Raw genomic sequence first — 20,058 nt, 5'->3', positions numbered from 1 at the left:
TGCTGTGGTCCCTTGTATCACTATAAATGCAGGCCTGCCTTGCTGGCAGCTTTTAAGTTAAAATTCACCACATGTTTGATTTTTGAATGAAAAGTACTTCCAAAGTCGCAAACGACCTCATCTTTGCATATACGTCACCCCTAAGGTCTGCCCTAGGTGCCCCCAGGGTTGGGTCCATTGTAAATATAAGCACGGACTTTATAAAATATGTTTTATAAGCCCTGGTTCGGGAAAAACAGCCAAGTTCAGTTTTCCCCATTGTAGTCAATGTGCTCTCTAGACTGACATTGGGAGACTTTATTTTAAAACAATAAAGTCTTATTTCCAATAGAGATCAGCTAAGTATATCACCTTTAGTACCAAATGAAATGTTATAATAAATCCAATAACGTGCTAATGTTTAATTTAATATAACTAGCACAGGGAAATAATTTTAGAACTTTTTCTGAAAGTTACCAGATTCAGCCCTGTAGTGCCTTGTCCTGATTGGGCAGCCTTTGCCAGCCAGAGTCAAGCTACCTTAATGAGGTGTGGAATGACCAGGGGTGAGACAAGGAAGCAGCAGGTGAGAGGAGAACTGGTGCAACAGACAGCAGAGCAGGATGAGGGAAGAGTAGCCAAACTGGTCTCCGAAGGAGGGAAAGGAACTTGGGACAGAAACTAGACCTCCCCCATTTCTTGCTCCTCTAGACCAATGGGAGCCCTATTGATGAGATTAGGAGAGGGGCAGAAAGGGGTGTGATAGGGAGACTTAGCCACACCAGCTCTATCCATGTTGGATATTTAGAGAATGTTGCTTTCTGGAAATGATTTTTGCCACACTTCATAGGAAGAGGCCACCTCAGAGGGTGGCGGCCTGCATCCCATTGGAGAGGAGCAGCTCCCTGATTCCCACCACAGGAGCAAGGATAAATATGGTAGAGCTTCCCCGAATTCAGATCCCTGCTGGAAGAAGAAACTGGAGAAGAAGGACTGCCCAGTTGGAACCCTGGCCTACACCTGGCAAACTACACTCACAAGGATTGCACCAGCTCCACACTTTGGGCTTCACCAAGACACAAACTTTGCCTTGCTTCTGCAACTCCATGAGTGGAACCCCATTAAGCTACAGGTACAAAGGAGATGACCAGAGTCTCCTGCATCAAGTCCTGCAAGAAGAGTCCAGCTGACTAGCCTCCAGTGGTCATTTGAGGTTTCAGGGAACTGTAGTCACAACTTCCAAGGAGCAGCTCAGAGCTTCTGGAACCTTGGATCATGTTTGTGGACACTTCAAGGTCCCAAAATGGACTTCTGGATGCAGTTCCAGATGTTTGTAGAAATTTGGAGCTACTTTGAAAAAATGCTCTTTAGGGGGACGGACCTGACGTCAGGAGTCGAGCAGGCTACCTTCAACTGTGACCCGTCCTGAACTTCAGGTTCATCCTCCTGAAAGCTCCCAGAGCTCCAGACTCCCAGGATTTGACTGGGGACTCACAGAAAGGCAATCCAATGACGTTGCATCAAATCTGCTTGCTGAGGAGGACTGCATGATGTTGAGGAAGAAAAGCTCCAGAAAAGTTTCTAAGTGTGAAGGTAAGACTTTGACCAAGGCCTTCCCCTCAGTGTATCCGAGCAGGGCTCCATCGCGTTCAGCCTCAACTTTTAACTTTGCCCTGGTCGGGTGCGACCACATGTCCCTGGTTGGCACTTTCAGTTTTTACGTACTAGAAAGCATTTTTTAAATTTATTCTTTAAAAATTAATGTCTCCATTTCCATACATTGGATTTTTGGCATTTTGGTGTCCTTTTCAGGATAAAAATATTTCCTATTGTTATAAATTGGTGATGGATTTTTATTGTGTGTTGTGTTTTACTTATTTTTTGTTTTGAATATATGAAATGCTTTACACACCTGTCTCCTAAGTTAAGTCAAATGGCCTGTGGGCCAAGTTACCAAGGGTTGAGCAAGGATTAATTTACTGAGCCCTTGACTAGACCTAGTGGAGATTTGTGGCCTATTGCTAAGTGTGGGTACCTACCTGCCCTTACCAATAGTCCACTTTACAACATGAAAGAAAGAGGGATGTTAAGGAATCAAAATCAAACAGAGTTGGTATTCAGTGTCTTTGGCCTACAGAAGAGCTAGAGGTGGATTTCAATAGAAAATGCTGAAAAACTTTAGTTATAGTTTTTCAAAATAAGCACTGGTGCGCATCAAAGTAAAGTCCTTTTGCGGCAGCAGGTAAGAGTTCTCCCTTTTAGACAAAGCTATGGGGGATAGTTTGGCTTAGTGGCCATTATTACACAGTTAACAGGTAGGGTTTTTTTCTTGTGACTCCTGGTAAATGTACTAACCCTCAGGTTAAAATGGGTGTTAGTATCCAACAGCTCTGTGCACTTCCCTTCCCACTGAGAGCATATGTTGGGGGGCTCCATGTGTACACAAGGGCAGGGGGAAGGGAACCTTGTGTGACTTCACTCGAAAGAATCCCATAATTGGTATTCCCATTGTGAGAGAGCCAATGACTCAGGAGAGAACCCCATTTTGGCTCAAGTTGAACTGGTTAGAATGGATTTTAACAAAACAGTCAACTTGCCTGCCACACACACCATGGCTATCCCTCCTAAAGAGCTTTCCCATGATTTTGTCAAGTGACTCTCGATACTGAGAACGTTCAAAAAGTAATAGCTGGTTGTTCTTGATTCAATTGGAAGTAGTGATTACTTTGGTTCCGATCAAGATTTCCAGGGGAAATCTACTGTCCTCAGACATATGCACCTAGTCACTTAGGAGCACCTTAGGAAAGCTCATGAGCATGGGTAGCCAGTGAAAAAAGCATGTCAGCATATCAGCTGAAGATACCTGTAAAAGCATTCTCTATTCAGAATGATGGAATAAAGAAATCATCTCCTTTAAAATCCAGAAATATGAATTTGCCATGAATAATTATCCCTTAAATAATATATAGGCCCTCATTATGAACATGGCGGTGTGGGCCACCATGCAGGCGGTGGCGGGAAATCCCACCAACCGGCATGGCGGCCCACACCGCCACATAATGAAGCAATGGAGAGACGCCATAGGTGGCCCTCACCCACCGCCAGGCTGCCTCTGTCAGGCAGCCTGGCAGTGGACGGCATCATTATCCGACTGGGTAGCAGTGCTGCCCCTCGGATAATGATCCCTTTGCCTTCAGCCTTTCCCTGGCAGGTTTCCCCACAGCACCCTTTGATTAACGGGGAGAGAGTGGAAGCACTGAGGGACACAGGAGCTAGTGTTATCATGGTAACTCACCACTTGGTCCACTCAAATCAGTACCTAGTAGGGAAGTATTATCCTGTCACCAATGCTGACACTGAGACAAAGTTCCATCCCATGGCTATGGTAACCTTTGATTGGGGGAGAGTAATAGGGCAAAAAGAAGTGGCTGTGTCCTCATCCATCCCAGTAGATTGTCTGTTTGGAAATGACCTGGGGCATTCCCCCTGGGCTGAAGTAGACCTGAAGACCTATGCAGTCATGCTTGGGATCCCGAAACTGCCTGTGTCAAGACTAGGGCACAGTGTAAACTTCAGAGGGAAAAAGGTGAGTTGGATCCTGAAATAGTGCAACAGCCTCCCAAGAGAAAGGGCAAGAAGACTGGGGATCCAGCTTCAAATCAGATCACAAGTCAGAACCCCTCTTCCCAGGAAGAGGACTTGCTATACTGACTCTGACTGTGCCCTGGGCACTGCTAACCAGTCCTAGGGCCAATGCTCCATGTAAAATGGTATATGCAAATTAGGCATAATTATAATTGGCTCTGACAACCTACCTATAAGTCCCTAGTATATGGTAGGGCATGTAAGTTTAGGGACAATAGTGTAGGAGGCTGGCTGTCTACACAAAAGAGACCTGCACTGTGCAGAGTCCAAGCAACCCCACTTTGGTATCCAGAGGTAAAAAGCAGACCACCAAATGCTCTGTTTTTGTGATAGTGTGAGCGAGCAATTAGGCTTATCTTGGAGATGTGCTAAGCATTTGTTGTACTCAGAGTATCGATAAATGTGGACACCCACTCGGAATACTTCAAGACCAATTTACAAAAATACTTCAGATTTTTTTATAAAATGCTTAAGAACAAGATCATCAATATATCGTAAGTATTTCTTTTGTCATGATTCTTCAAAGTTTAGAAAATATGGGCCAGATGTATCAAGCTCCCGGTTTGCATTTCTTAAATAGCAGATTTAAAGAAATTGCTATTTTAGAAATGCAAAATGGGATGTATGAAAATTGAGAGTTGGTAATAGCGATTTCTTGAAATTCGCAGTCGCTATTTGCGAGTTACAGACACCGAATTGCAAAAAATAGCGAATCGGTATTTGCAAATCACAAATTGCAAAAACGGCAACCTGGAACAGCCTGATGACATCACAACCAGGAAGTGAGTCAGCCCATGCTGTTTCTAGAAGCCCCACGCACTGGGAGACCCCAGCTAAGCACCAGCGAGGCAGCCTTCAGAGCCAGGCAGGACCAAAGAGGATTATGACTACCAATGGGAATGTGAAGGAGAAAGAAGACAGGAAGTGCAAGCTCAAATTCAGTGAGCAGGAATTGGAGGTGCTCACCGAGGAGGTGGTCAGGAATCACAACAAACTCTTTGGGAAAAACTCACTACAGGTACATGAAATAGAGAAGAAGAAACTGTGGTCAGACATCCAATCCAAAATATGTGCAGTGGGTATTGTGCAGCGCTCTGTCGAGGAGATACGCAAGTGATGGTACGACTTGCATTCACATGCCAAAGAGAGGGGAGCCAGCAGGCTAAAGGAGGCAAGGAGCACCAGAGGAGGACCACCCACCCACTGTCCACACCAATGGAAGACATGGTGGAGTCCACACTGCTTCCTGAAGCTGTCATTGGTGTCACTGACATTGACAGCTCAGGCACACCCAGCACCAGCAAAGCTAAGGGCAGTAATGATGTGTTTCTACATATGTGCATGTTCAAATGCCCCTTAGAAAATAGCTGTTGGCACTATGCAGTGTGACAAGTACTCCATGCCACATCTTACATACAACACAACAATGCCTCATGGGAGTGGTAGTCCACACCCCCTAAAGTGCAAATACCACACAAATACCAAGATAGTGTTAAACCTAATAGAGAAACAACACAAAAGACTCTCAGTGATACTATGCCAGTGTACATTTAATACTAATACGCAACTAATTGAGTACTATTCAAAAATGACATGCTGCACATTTTTGTTGCAGATGTTCTGGGCCCTGATGCAGCAGAAGGTGGAAATGTGGGGGATAGCGAAACTCAGCCACAGTCTGATTCAAACACCAGTGAGTCTGTCATACATGCACCAACTAGCCGCAGGGTAGGAGTGCTACCTCTCCCTGAGTATAACCTGGACTCTGATGAAATGCCGGATAAAGAATACACACCACCCCCAGAGGCTAGAAGCACTGACAGACAGCAGTCCCTGCCCCAGCGTCAGTCCACTCCCCTCAGGAGGCATTGTGAAGCAGGCAGACAGTGCACAGAGGAAGGTGAGGGCCCATCACTGTTTGGTGGGCTTGAGGCTTCCATGCTGAAAGTGCAGCGCCTGCAATGTCAACACATGAGGTCAATGCATAGGCAGTTGGTGTCAATCGATCGTAACATGGGTGCAATGCACAGGCAGTTTGAGTCTCACAATGGCAACATGGTATCAATGCACAAGCACTTGGATGCACTCAATGAAAACATGGGATCAATGCACAAGCAGTTTGAGTCTCTGAGTGAAAACATGGGATCAATGCACAAGCAGTTCGAGTCTCTTAATGAAAACACGTGCAAGCTGCATGAGGGACAGCAAACAGCAGCAGAAAATGGAAAGGAGATAAAAAACACCAGTAGGGAACTCTGCACTGTGATGCAGCAGGAGCATGTCAGCCACCGTAGGCGCCATCACCAATTGATGGGCAGGTTGGATGGGTTCTGCAGATCTGTCAATAAGGCTCACTATCACAACTGCCTTGACATCATGACGTGCTGTGGGCATACAAGTGTAGATAGCACATTTCAGTCGGGACATTGCACAAGGATTGGTGCAAATAACCAATGTTTTGGAGACAATGCAGAAAGCACGGTGTGCTACAAACAGCAAACTTGATAGTGGGGATAGTGGGGAGCTCTCTAGCCTCAGCAGTCTCACACCCCTTGTGATGGATACTAGGCGTTGCAGTACCAAACACAGTACTGTCTTTGAACCCGCTTCAAGAGGTGCCACTGAGGCCACTGAGCACTCAAGTGGAGTGCGTGGACATAGGAAGTAATGTTGAGGGGTACAGGGGACTTGTGTAACATGTAGCAAAGCAGTTATACTACGATGCTAATAGTGTGACACTGTTACTCACAACTGTTTGTGCATAGTACATAGCTATGTCTGAATCACAAATATATTACCTGAAGTCAAGGCAATAAAGATGCTACCTACAGCAGTAACTAAAATAGACGTGGTATTGTCATTACTTACATCAGAAATAGTTGCGCGTGATCTCAGCACATCTTTGTCTACCCTCTGCTGCACTGCTTCAGTCTGCTGGGTGAAGGGTTCGCAAGGGATCATCATCCTCATCTGAGTCCGGCTCGGTGGGTTCCACAGGTATGCCCCTCATTGTTGCAATGTTGTGCAACATGGCACAAGTAGCCACGATTTTGCATATTGTTTCAGGGCTGTATCGTAGTGCACCACCACTTTTGTGTAGGCATCTAAAGCAGCTCTTCAGCAGGCCAAAAGACCTCTCAACAACGCTGCAGGTTGTCCTGTGAGCAGCATTATACCTCCTTTCGGCTGGCGTTGCAGGATGCAGATAGGGCGTCAGTATGAATGACCGCACGGCATAGGCACTGTCTCCTTGAATGAGAGGAGAGTAAAATGAGTAATTGCTATCTGTGACATCACGTATATATCAAGGCGACACTGCCAACTATACAGTTACCAAGTGGATATCCTTCGCCAAACTCCCCAGCAAGTAGTCTTGTGTATATTCCACTGAGCCGAAAGATGTAGGAGTCATGTGTGCTGCCTGGGTATCTGGTCACGAGATCCGTCATAATGGTGGAGGCATTGCTAATTACTTGTATGCCAAAGGAATGTGTGCTTTTACGATTCCAATAAACATACTCTGTGGCCTATGGTGGACAGATAGCTACATGTGTCCCATAGATGGCACCTATTACATGTGGGAATTGGTTAATCTGGTGAAAATCTAGTTTTGTCTGTGGAAATTCCTGTGGGCTGTTCTGGAATCATATGTGCGGTTGAATTTTCCTCAGCATGGCATTAAGAAATGCATTGAAAAATCGTGAGAGAGCACTCTGTGAGACCCCTCCAGCTGCTGCTATGATCCCTTGACAGTTCCCTGAGGCTAATAGGTGCAGGGAGCATAATACCTGCACATGGGTGGGTATTCTATTGGTCCTGTGTGTGTTTCGCTGCAGTAGGGGTTGTATACCAGCTATCAGATCAAGTATCATGGCTGAGCTTAACCTGTGCTTCTCATATATCTCCTCCTCTGTCTAGTCAAAAAGGGTTAAGCACACTCTGAAAATGCGCTCCTGTCTCCGCCTCCCTCTCCTCAAACCTGCCAGGATCCTCATCCTCCTCACCATGATGTAGAGTTCGGCCATTGTGGAAAAGGAGCTGAGTCATTCTGGGCCTCTTTATATAGGTTGCACCTGTTTACCACCTGATTTCACTAAATTGCACGTGCAAAAGGCCATTCTGCGAATATTCGCTATTTGCGATTTGTTGATGAATTGCATTGCATTGCGAGACTGAATTTTCATATCGCATTCTGTGATTCGCAAATTCAGCACGTAACTTGCGATACGCAGAATGCGACCTGCAAATTCATGTCGCAGATGCAAAGAATCGCTATTTTAGCCATTCCTTATATTTGCACTGCAAATGCCTTATATACATCGTGAAAGGTGATTTTGCATTTGCAAACAGTGGAATTTACTGATTCGCACTGTTTGCAAATGCAAAATCCTTCGATGCTTCTGGCCCCAAATGCTTTATGTGCGTAATCATGCACTGTAGTAATGAATGGGAAATCTTTTAAATTGCATATGAAATCAGGCAATGCTCTCACAAGTGTCGCCTTCTATTTTTAGGATGAGGTCGACAAGATGTCCAGTTAGCAAGCCAGTGAAGTTGGGGCAGTTCAGGGTTCAAGCGGGAGCAGCGGCTGGAAGTCTTGGAGCTTTGCACAACAGAGAAGGGAACCACTTAGAAACACAATGCACAGATGGACTTAGAGGTAAGTCATTTAGGTCCCCTTGGAGTGTAGAGGTCACAAGGGGTTGGGGACCACTAAAGCACAGCTGATTTTCCACTACAGGGGCCAGGGAGGCCGGATGCAGTGCAGAAAGGTCACCAAGAGTTGTGTTTCAGGGAGTCCTTGGAGCCAGGAGCACATCACTTGGAGTGTAGATTACAGGGCCACTCTGGGGGGTTGTTCTTGGGTGTCCAGAAGTCCCTTGATTTGTGCTTGCTTCTGGGCTTTTGAAAGTCTGGAATGGACTTTCCTTCTTAGCATCTGACGTTGGGAGTCCAGTATCATGGGCAATGGTACGTCTCAGGCCCTGAAAGTCCCAGTGACACCAAAATGGCACACTGGTAGGCTTTGTCCTTCCAATCTGTTGGGTGGAATTTGGTCAGGCTGCTAGGTCCAGTTCATTGGTCAGTGGTTGGTCAGTGAACTGGACTTCAATGGTTTCTTGCTTGTAGGTTGCAGGAGAGTGACACCTTCACTCTGAGGGAGGTCCTTGATGACTGTCAGAAGGATGGAGGTGCTCTGGGGCTTTCAGATTCCTTCAGGTTTCCAGGAGACACGTCAGTGGCGATTTTTGAGTCCTAGGAGCAGCAGGTAGGGTTTGGCACCTTTTTCTTTTTGCAGCAAGACTTCAGTTCTCGTGCCTCGGGTCTTCATTGTTCCTGATCTTCTTGTGTCCATCAAATCTTATCTGTAGGTCCAGAGATGCCCACTAAATACTGCATTTAGAGGGCATTAGGGGGAGTACCTGGTAGGGGCCAATGGGCCACATACCTTAGGGTGGCTACACCCACTAAGTGACCACTTCCTGTGGACTGGGTAACATACTTAACTCTGATTGGCTATTTTCCTACCATCCAACATGGAGAAAAATTAAATGGAGTGGTCACCTTGCCTGCCACACTTGAGGGGTGGTTCAGGCTGGGGTGGCCATTACCTCCTACTCTGGCTAAATTTTCCAACTGGTATTCCCACTCAAAGTGGGGGAAACTACATTGGCTGGCCATCTTCTGCTAGCAGCAGATGGTGGGGGTAAGATTTCAAAAGTAGTAAAGCCTTTGAAGCTGATCTACTAGTTCAGGGTGCCTGCCTGGGGGAGGAAGTGTAACACCTCCGCACAGGAAAGGCTTTGTGTTCTGTCTCCTGAGAGCAGGGGCCCTCACCCCAGGAGTCCAGACTTCTGTCTGCTGGTGGCAGGCTGGTTAAGACCAGTCAGAAACTATGCCAGGGCTCTAAGGTGCCCTCTGGTACTTTTGTATAACACATCCAACACTGACATCAGTGTGGATTTATTATTCTGAGTTGTTTGATACCAAACAACCCAGTTTCAAGAGAGGCCGTCATGTAGCTGGGGAACTGGTAATGACCAGTATCCAGCAAGCACATGTATTTGCTATGGCTTACCTGTACACTTACTATGCCTTAAGGTTTTGGAAAGACACAGTAGGGGAATATTTGCTCATGTCCACATATGCCCTCACATGCATTATAGTGCACCTTACCTTAGGGCTGTAAGGCCTGCCAGATGGGTGACTTACCTATACTACATGCAGTGTTAGTAGGTATGGCACTCTTGGTGAATGCCATGTTGAGTTTGTAGCTTTTAAATACACCTTGTCATGCACTTGCAATGGCAGTCTGTGTGAGGCTAGTGTGGGGCCTCTCAGAGTAACACAACTGGTGCTGCAGCTCTTGGGGCTCCTCTTTAGCATCCATGTCTAAGGTACTAAGGGTACCATTTACTAGAGACTTACAAGTGTGGCTCAAGTGCCAAACAAAGTACAGTTTTGGGGAAAAGATCTGGCCTTGGGAACCAAGGCACTTATAGTTTAAAACCACATTATTTTCCTGGCAAAATGTGGGGGGAGACCATGTCAAAAGAAGCCCTTTCTCACACCCAGGGTAGAAAGGAAACCGTGGCTGCACTGCTGTGGTCCCTTGTATCACTATAAATGCAGGCCTGCTTTGCTCACAGCTTTTAAGTTAAAATTCACCCCATATTCGATTTTTGAATGAAAAGTACTTCCAAAGTCTCAAACGACCTCATCTTTGCATATACGTCACCCCTAAGGTCTGCCCTAGGTGCCCCCAGGGTTGGGTCCAGTGTAAATATAAGCACAGACTTTATAAAGTATGTTTTATAGGCCCTGGTGAGGGAAAAACAGCCAAGTTCAGTTTTCCCCATTGTAGACAATGTGCTCCATAGACTGACATAGGGAGACTTTATTTTAAAACAATAAAGTCTTATTTCCAATAGAGATCAGGTAAGTATATCACCTTTAGTACCAAATGAAATGTTATAATAAATCCAATAACTTGCTAATGTTTAATTTAATATAACCAGCACAGGGAAAGAATTTTAGAACTTTTTCTGAAAGTTACCAGATTCAGCCCTTTAGTGCCTTGTCCTGATTGGGCAGCCTTTGCCAGCCAGAGTCAAGCTACCTTAATGAGGTGTGGAATGACCAGGGGTGAGACAAGGAAGCAGCAGGTGAGAGAAGAACTGGTGCAACAGACGGCAGAGCAGGATGAGGGAAGAGTAGCCAAACTGATCTCCGAAGGAGGGAAAGGCACTTGGGACAGAAACTAGACCCCCCCCCCCCCCCCCATTTCTTGCTCCCCTAGACCAATGGGAGCCCTATTGATGAGATTAGGAGAGGGGCAGAAAGGGGTGTGATAGGGAGACTTAGCCACGCCAGCTCTATCCATGTTGGATATTTAGAGAATGTTGCATTCTGGAAATGATTTTTGCCACACTTCATAGGAAGAGGCCACCTCAAAGGGTGGCAGCCTACATCCCATTGGAGAGGAGCAGCTCCCTGCTTCCCACCCCAGGAGCAAGGATAAATATGGTAGAGCTTCCCCACAATTCAGATCCCTGCTGGAAGAAGAAACTGGAGAAGAAGGACTGCCCAGTTGGAACGCTGGCCTGCACCTGGCAAATTACACTCACAAGGATTGCACCAGCTCCACACTTTGGGCTTCACCAAGACACAAACTTTGCCTTGCTTCTGCAACTCCACGAGTGGAATCCCTTTAAGCTACAGGTACAAAGGAGCTGACCAGAGTCTCCTGCATCAAGTCCTACAAGAAGAGTCCAGCTGACTAGCCTCCAGTGGTCATTTGAGGATTCTGACCAGGTGCATTCTGGGAACTGTAGTCACAACTTCCAAGGAGCAACTCAGAGCTTCTGGAACCTTGGATCATGTTTGTGGACACTTCAAGGACCCAAAAAGGACTTCTGGATGCAGATCCAGATGTTTGTAGAAATTTGGAGCTACTTTGAAAAAATGCTCTTTAGGGGGACGGACCTGACGTCAGGAGTCGAGCAGGCTACCTTCAACTGTGACCCGGCCTGAACTTCAGGTTCATCCTTCTGAAAGCTCCCAGAGCTCCAGACTCCCAGGATTTGACTGGGGACTCACAAAAAGGCAATCCAATGACGTTGCATCAAATCTGCTTGCTGAGCAGGACTGCATGATGTTGAGGAAGAAAAGCTCCAGAAAGTTTCTAAATGTGAAGGTAAGACTTTGACCAAGGCCTTCCGCTCAGTGTATCCGAGCAAGGCTCCATCGCGTTCAGCCTCAACTTTTAACTTTGCCCTGGTCGGGTGAGACCAGATGTCCCCGGTTGGCACTTTCAGTTTTTACGTACTAGAAAGCATTTTTTAAATTTATTCTTTAAAAATTCATGTCTCCATTTCCATAAATTGGATTTTTGGCATTTTGGTGTCCTCTTCAGGATAAACATACTTCCTATTGTTATAAATTGGTGTTGGATATTTATTGTGTGTTGTGTTTTACTTATTTTCTGTTTTGAATATATGAAATGCTTTACACACCTGTCTCCTAAGTTAAGTCAAACGGCTCGTGGGCCAAGCTACCAAGGGTTGAGCAAGGATTAATTTACTGAGCCCTTGACTAGACCTAGTGGAGGTTTGTGGCCTATTGCTAAGTGTGGGAACCTACCTGCCCTTACCAATAATCCACTTTCCAACATGAAAGAAAGAGGGATGTGATGGAATCAAAACCAAACAGAGTTGGTATTCAGTGTCTTTGGCCTACAGAAGAGCTAGAGGTGGATTTCAATAAAAAATGCTGAAACACTTTAGTTATAGTTTTTCAAAATAAGCACTGGTGCACATCAAAGTAAAGTCCTTTTGCGACAGCAGGTAAGAGTTCTCCCTTTTAGACAAAGCTATGGGGGATAGTTTGGCTTAGTGGCCATTATTACACAGTTAACAGGTAGGGTTTTTTTCTTGTGACTCCTGGTAAATGTACTAACCCTCAGGTTAAAATGAGTGTTAGTCTCCAACAGCTCTGTGCACTTCCCTTCCCACTGAGTGCATATGTTGGGGGGCTCAATGTGTACACAAGGGCAGGGGGAAGGGAACCTTGTGTGACTTCACTCAAAAGAATCCCATAATTGGTATTCCCATTGTGAGAGAGTGAGAGAGCCAATGACTCAGGAGAGAACCCCATTTTGGCTCAAGTTGAACTGGTTAGAATGGATTTTAACAAAACAGTCAACTTGCCTGCCACACACACCATGGCTATCCCTCCTAATGAGCTTTCCCATGATTTTATCAAGTGACTCTCGATACTGAGGATGTTCAAAAAGTAATAGCTGGTTGTTCTTGATTCAATTGGAAGTAGTGATTACTTGGGTTCCGATCAAGATTTCCAGGGGAAATCTACTGTCCTCAGACATATGCACCTAATCACTTAGGAGCACCTTAAGAAAGCTCATGAGCATGGGTAGCCAGTGAAAAAAGCATGTCAGCATATCAGCTGAAGATACCAGTAAAAGCATTCTCTATTCAGAATGATGGAATAAAGAAATCATCTCCTTTAAAATCCAGAAATATGAATTTGCCATGAATAATTATCCCTTAATTAATATGAAGGCCCTCATTATGAATATGGCGGTGGGGGCCACCATGCATGGCGGTCCACACCACCACTTAATGAAGCAATGGAGGGACGCCATAGGTGGCCCTCACCCACCGCCAGGCTGCCTCCGTCAGGCAGCCTGGCCGTGGACGGCATCATTATCCGACTGGGCAGCGGTGCTGCCCCTCGGATAATGATCCCTTTGCCTTCAGCCTTTCCCTGGCAGGTTTCCCCACAGCACTCTTTGATTAACGGGGAGAGAGTGGAAGCACTGAGGGACACAGGAGCTAGTGTTATCATGGTAACTCACCACTTGGTCCACTCAAATCAGTACCTAGTAGGGAAGTCTTATCCTGTCACCACTGCTGACACTGAGACAAATTTCCATCCCATGGCTATGGTAACCTTTGATTGGCAGGGAGTAATAGGGCAAAAAGAAGTGGCTGTGTCCTCATCCATCCCAGTAGATTGTCTGTTTGGAAATGACCTGGGGCATTCCCCCTGGGCTGAAGTAGACCTGAAGACCTATGCAGTCATGCTTGGGATCCCGGAATGGCCTGTGTCAAGACTAGGGCACAGAGTAAACTTCAGAGGGAAAAAGGAGAGTTGGATCCTGAAATAGTGGAACAGCCTCCCAAGAGAAAGGGCAAGAAAACTGGGGATCCAGTTTCAAATCAGATCACAAGTCAGAACCCCTCTTCCCAGGAAGAGGACTTGCTATTCCCAGAGGGAACTGAGCCTGCAAAGCCTGGGCCTTACCGCCCAGAGCTCTTGGGCCCAGCAGGACTCTCAAGGGAGGATCTGTGCCAGGAGCAGAGAACCTGACCTACTCTTGAAGGCCTGAGGCCGCAAACTGCTCAAAAAGAAAAGGGTAATGTCAGTGGTACCCACAGGGTATATTGGGAGGATGGACTCCTGTTCACTGAGGCCAGAGACCTCAAGCCTGGTGCAACCAGGAGGGTGGCAATATTTTAACAGTTCAGAGAGTTTCTTCTTGTTCTATCCCATGACATTCCCTTATCTGTGCATCTGAGCCAAAAAACAGCTTGGAGTAGGTTGGTTAACCACTTCTACTGGCCAGGAATGTCTCAAAAAGTGAAGGACTTTTGTCAGTCCTGCACTACTTGCCAAGCCAGTGGCAGGGGTAGGAGGACACTTAATGGCCCCCTTAATGCCACTACCTGTAGTTGGGGTTCCATTTGAGAGGGTAGGGGGTTGATATTGTTGACCCCTTTGACGCCCAAACAGCATCAGGACACAGATATATCCTTGTGGTAGTGAAACATGCCACTAGATATCCTGAGGCTATACCCCAAAGGACCATTACTGCTCCTGCAGTTGCAAAAGCCCTCCTTGGTATTTGCACCAAAGTAGGGTTCCCTAAGGAGGTAGTATCAGACAGACGTTCAAACTACATGTCTGCATACTTAAAACACATGTGGAAGGAAGGTGGTGTGATTTATAAGCTCACTACCCCATACCATTCTCAAACAAATGGGTTGGTTGAAAGGTTTAACCAGACTCTAAAAGGGATGATTGGAGGACTCCCTGAAAAAGTCATAAGGAGATGGGATGAAGTACTTCCATGTCTGCTTTTTGCCTACAGGGAAATGCTGCAAAAGTGAGTAGGATTCTCTTCATTTGAACTTTTGTTTGGGCATCCTGTTAGGTGACCACTAAGTCTTGTAAGGGAAGGCCAGGAGAAACCTCTCAAAGAGCCCAAGCAAGGCATTGTGGGCTATGTACTTGGCCTACGTTCAAGGATGGCAGAGCACATGGAGAAAGCAAGCCACAATCTTCAGGCCAGCCACAAGCTGCAAAAGTTCTGATATGACCACCAAGCTGCTATCGTTGAGGTCAAACCAGGGCAGAAGGTTTGGGTGTTGGAGCCTGTTGCTCCAATGGCTCTCCAGGGCAAATGGTCTGGGCCCTATCCCATTCTTGAAAAGAAAGGGGGAACCAACTACTTGGTGAACTTAGACATTTGCAAAAACCCTAAAAGAATCATACATGCCAACTGCCTAAAACCCTATTATGATAGAGCGGATGTGACCTTGCTCATGGTTACACATGCGGGACAGGAAGAAGAGAGTGAACCTCTCCCTGATCCCTTCTCCAGCAACCCACAAGATGGTTCTGTGGATTGAGTGGTCTTACCAGACACCCTCATAGAAAAACATAAGGCTGAGTGCAGGCAAGCCCTCTACCAGTATGCTGAGCTATTCTCCCTGACCACTGGGAAGACTGATTAGTGTACCCATGATGTGGACACTGGTAATAGCTTGCCTGTCAAAAACAATATTTACAGACAGTCAGATCATGTCAGGGAGAGCATACAAGCTGAGGTTAAAAAGATGTTGGATTTGGGTGTCATTGAACCCTCAGATAGTCACTGGCCTTGTCCTGAAGTTTTAGTCCCCAAACATCACTCAAAAGGAGAGAAAAGGAGAGAGATGAGATTTTGTTTGGATTACAGGGGCCTCAATTTTGTAACACAAACTGGTGCAGACCCAATTCCAAAAGCTGGTGAGCTCATGGACAGACTAGGGGCAGCCACATGTCTAAGTACCTTTGATTTAACATCAGGATACTAACAGATTGGCCTGACTCCAGGACCAAAAGAGATGTCAGCATTCTCCACTACTAGTGGACATTACCAGTTCACTGTTATGCCCTTTAGATTAAACAAATCACCTGTCACCTTCCAGAGATTGGTTAAACCAAGTCCTTGCTGGGCTGGAATCCTTTAGTGCAGCTTATCTAGATGACATAGCTGTCTTTAGCTCCACCTGGCAGGATCACCTGATCCACCTAGGGAAGTTTCTTGGGGCTCTGAAAAAGACAGGCCTCACTATCAAGGCCAGCAAGTGCCAGGTAGGGCAGGGTAAAATAGTTGTTTACTTGGGCCACCTGATCAGTGGAGGCCAAGTTCAACCCCTCCAACCCAAGATTCAGACCATTCTGGCATGGGAATCTCCTACAATCCAGACACATGTCAGGGTATTCCTTTGCTTGACTGGGTATTATTGGAGATTTGTGAAGGAGTTTGGCTCCATAGTTGCCCCCTCACAGAGTTAACCTCCAAGAAAATGACAAAAAAGGTTAATTGTACAGTGAGTTGTCAAAGGGCCTTTGACTCTCTGAAGAATGCTATGGTCTCTGCTCCAGTCCTACAAACTCCAGATTACTCCAGGCAGTTTATTGTCCAAACAGATGTCTCAGAACTGGGAGTAGGAGTGGTCCTACCTCAGAAAAATAATGATGGACATGACTAGCCTTTTGCTTTAATAAACAGAAGACTACTCCCTAAGGAACAAAAGTAGAGTGTCATAGAGAGGGAAGCCTTTGCTATGGTTTGGGCCCTGAAAAAGCTAAGGCCATACCTGTTTGGTTCTCACTTCATAGTTCAGACTGACCACAGGCCTCTCAGATGGCTATAACAAATGAAGAGTGAAAACTCCAAATTGCTTAGGTGGTGCATCTCCCTACAGGGAATGGACTTTCAAGTGGAACACAGACCTGGGACTGCCCATGCCAATGCAAATGGCCTTTCCATGTACTTCCACTTAGACTCACTGGGGAAAGAGTAGTCTCATACTCCTTTGTTTGGGGAGGGTAGTGTGAGTAAAGGTCTCTTTTGTCATGGTTAACACACACTGTTTGCTTGATATTTGATGTGGTCTAATTGTTGTTATTGCCTAGGGCCTTCTAACCAGGTTTCCTGGGACAGATCTCGTTCCCTAAAATTGTTGTGATGCATTGGCACAATTGATAACACCTTTAGCTGCCACTATTAGTCCCTAGTAAATGGTACTTAGGTACCCAGGGCTTGCGGTACTATGGGCAGGCCCCTGAGGGTAGCAGCACAGATTGTGCCGCCCTCTAGGGTCACCACACACTGCATGCACTAAAGGTAAGCCAGCCCCCTGGCAGGCATTCCACCCCCAAGGCAGGGTGCACTCTACTGTATGCGTGGGCATAGATGCATGAGCAATGTGCCCCTACTGTGTCCTTGCCAAACCTGGAACATAGTTAGTGAACAGGGCAGTCAATTTGATACACGTGCTGGACACTGGTCAATACATGTTTCACAGCTACAAGATGGCTACACTGAACCTTGGGTTATTTGGTATCAAACAACTCAGAATGATACGTCTAAAAAGGTAACAGGATTTGATTTATTACAAAATGTACCAGAGTTCACCTTAGATGTTCCCCCTGCAATAACTAACTAACCTGGCGTGGTTGCTGGCCGGTCACAACCAGCCTGCTACCACCAGACAAGATTCTTGAACCCTGGGGTGCGGGATCCTGCTCTCAAGGGGCCAGAACAAAGCCCTTCCTAGCAGGAATGTGCACCACCCTGCAAGGGAGATTCGAAGGGCTTAACACCCTTGAAACTCGACCCCCAAGCTTGTTACTAGCAGCAGATGGTCATCCCCATTGCAAACCCCCACTTTTGGTGGGAGCAACGGGGTGAAAACCACCCAAAGGACAGGAGAAGTGGTCAGCCCCAGTTTGCATCATCCCTAAGGTGTTGCATGTGAAGTGACGCCTCCAAATAGCCAATCAGATGGAGGGGATTGACTTCTGCCCACAGGAAGTGGTTACTTTGTGGGTGCAGTCATCCTAAGCTAGATGACCCATTGGTCACTACCAGGCACCCTCCTTGCAGCCCACTAAAAACAAAAACATTAAAAACAGAGTCCAGCACACATCAACAACCTGGGAAACAGAGGCAAAAGGTTAGGGGGGGACCACGCCAAGGATGAAAAGTCTACCATGTATCCCCCCCCAGCCGAAAGTGGGGAGCAACTACCCAGCCTCATGGGAGTTCTCATCACTAATGCAGAAGAATCTGGACAGACCATCAGCTTTGGCATGTTTTGTACCAGGGCGGTATTCCACCGTAAAGGCCATCCCCTGTAGGGAAATAGACCTCCTCAACAGTTTTGGATTCTCACCCCTCATCTGCATTAACCACCTGAGGGACCTGTGGTTGGTCTCAACCCGGAAGTGAGTCCCAAACAAATAGGGTACTAACTTCTTCAGCGCCCAGACCACAGAATAAGCTTCACAATCTATGGCACTCCACCTATGTTCCCTGGGAAGTAACCTCCTGCTAATGAAGGCTATAGGTTTATCTAGGCCCTCTTCATTAAGCTGTGAGAGTACTGCTCCAATACCATGCTCTGAGGCGTCCGTTTGCACAACAAACTCCTTGGAGTAGTCAGGTGCTTTCAGCACAGGTGCTGTGCACATGGCAGCCTTTAGGGCATCAAAAGCCGTCTGTCAGGAATCAGTCCAGATCACCTTTCTTGGCTGCTTTTGGATGTCAATTCAGTCAAGGAAGCAACAATTATGCCATACCACTTGACAAACCACCTATATTATCCTGTGAGACTTGAAAAGGCTCTCACTTCAGTCTGGGTCTTGGAGGCTCCCAAGCCAGAATGGTGTCATTTTTTGGATGTAGTGGTGCCCCCTGGCCACTCCCTACCTGGTGTCTCAAGTACACCACAGAACCCTGCCCTATTTAGCACTTGCTTTCCTTGATAGTGAGTCCTGCCTTTTGCAGGGCCTCTAACACTTAACAGAGGTGTTGCAAGTGTTCCTCCCATGTGGAACTGAAGACAGCAATGTCATCCAGGTAGGCAGCACTGAACTCATACAGCCCAGCCAACACCTGGTTGACCAACCTCTGAACGGTGGCTGGGGCCTTTTTCATCCCAAATGGCATCACCTTGAACTGAAAGTGCCCATCTGGGGTAGAAAATGCAGACCTCTCTTTGGCCCCCTCAGTCAAGGCAATCTGACAATAACCAGACATTAAATCAAACGTGCTGAGGCATTTGTCAGCTCCCAACAGATCTATGAGCGCATCAGCTCAGGGGATGGGGTGCGCGTCAGTTTTAGAGACTGCATTGAGACCTCGGTAGTCCACGCAGAACCGGAGATCTGGGGTGGCACCAGGAGCAGCAGCCTTTGGGACCAAAACCACAGGGCTGGCCCAAGGACTGCTGGAACTCACAATAACCCCTAGGGTGAACATCTTGGATACCTCATCCTTGATGCTAGCCCTGACCTTGTCAGTCACCTTATAAACCTTTTGTTTAATGGGTGTACTGTCCCCAGTGTCCACATCATATGTGCACAAGTGTGTGACCCCTGGGATCAAGGAAAACAGTGAGGCAAACTGTCCTAACACCTGGCGACAGTCCCTCTTCTGCTCTGCAGTCAGGGAGGGGGAGAGGTTCAGTCCCTCCACAGACGTATCTTTCTCTCCTGCAGACAGGAGGTCAGGAAGAGGCTCACTCTCCTCCTCCATCCTGTCATCTGTTGCTAGGAGCATGGACAACTCTGCCCACTCAAAGTGGGGCTTGAGCCGGGTAACATGCAGGACCCTCAAAGGGTTCCTGGGAGTCTGCAAGTTTACCAGGTAGGTGACTTCACTCTTGCGCTCCACCACTTCAAATGGTCCAGTCCACTTGTCCTGGAGCGCCCTATGCTCCACTGCTGCCATTACCCACACTTTTTGTCCAGGTTGAAACTGGACCATAGTGGCATTCTGTTCATACCAGCGTTTCATACCCTCCTGGCTTGCTTCCAGGTTCTCCTGTGCGAGACTCCTGAAGAGGGCAGTCAGGTTTCTCAGAGCCAGCATGTAGCTAAATACATCCTGGGGGGGGTTTACTAGGAGCTTTTTCCAAAGCCTTCTTGACCAGATGTAAAGATCCCCTCACAGGGTGGCCATAAATCAGCTCAAAGGGACTAAACCCAAGTCCCTTTTGAGGCACCTCCCTGTAAGCGAACAGAAGGCATGGCAAGAGGACGTCCCTGTAGGAGGCTGGACTGGCTTGTAGTGAG

This window comes from Pleurodeles waltl, chromosome 11 (assembly GCF_031143425.1).
Source record: "Pleurodeles waltl isolate 20211129_DDA chromosome 11, aPleWal1.hap1.20221129, whole genome shotgun sequence".
Classification (NCBI taxonomy): domain Eukaryota; kingdom Metazoa; phylum Chordata; class Amphibia; order Caudata; family Salamandridae; genus Pleurodeles; species Pleurodeles waltl.
Note: the sequence above shows the minus strand (reverse complement) of the source record.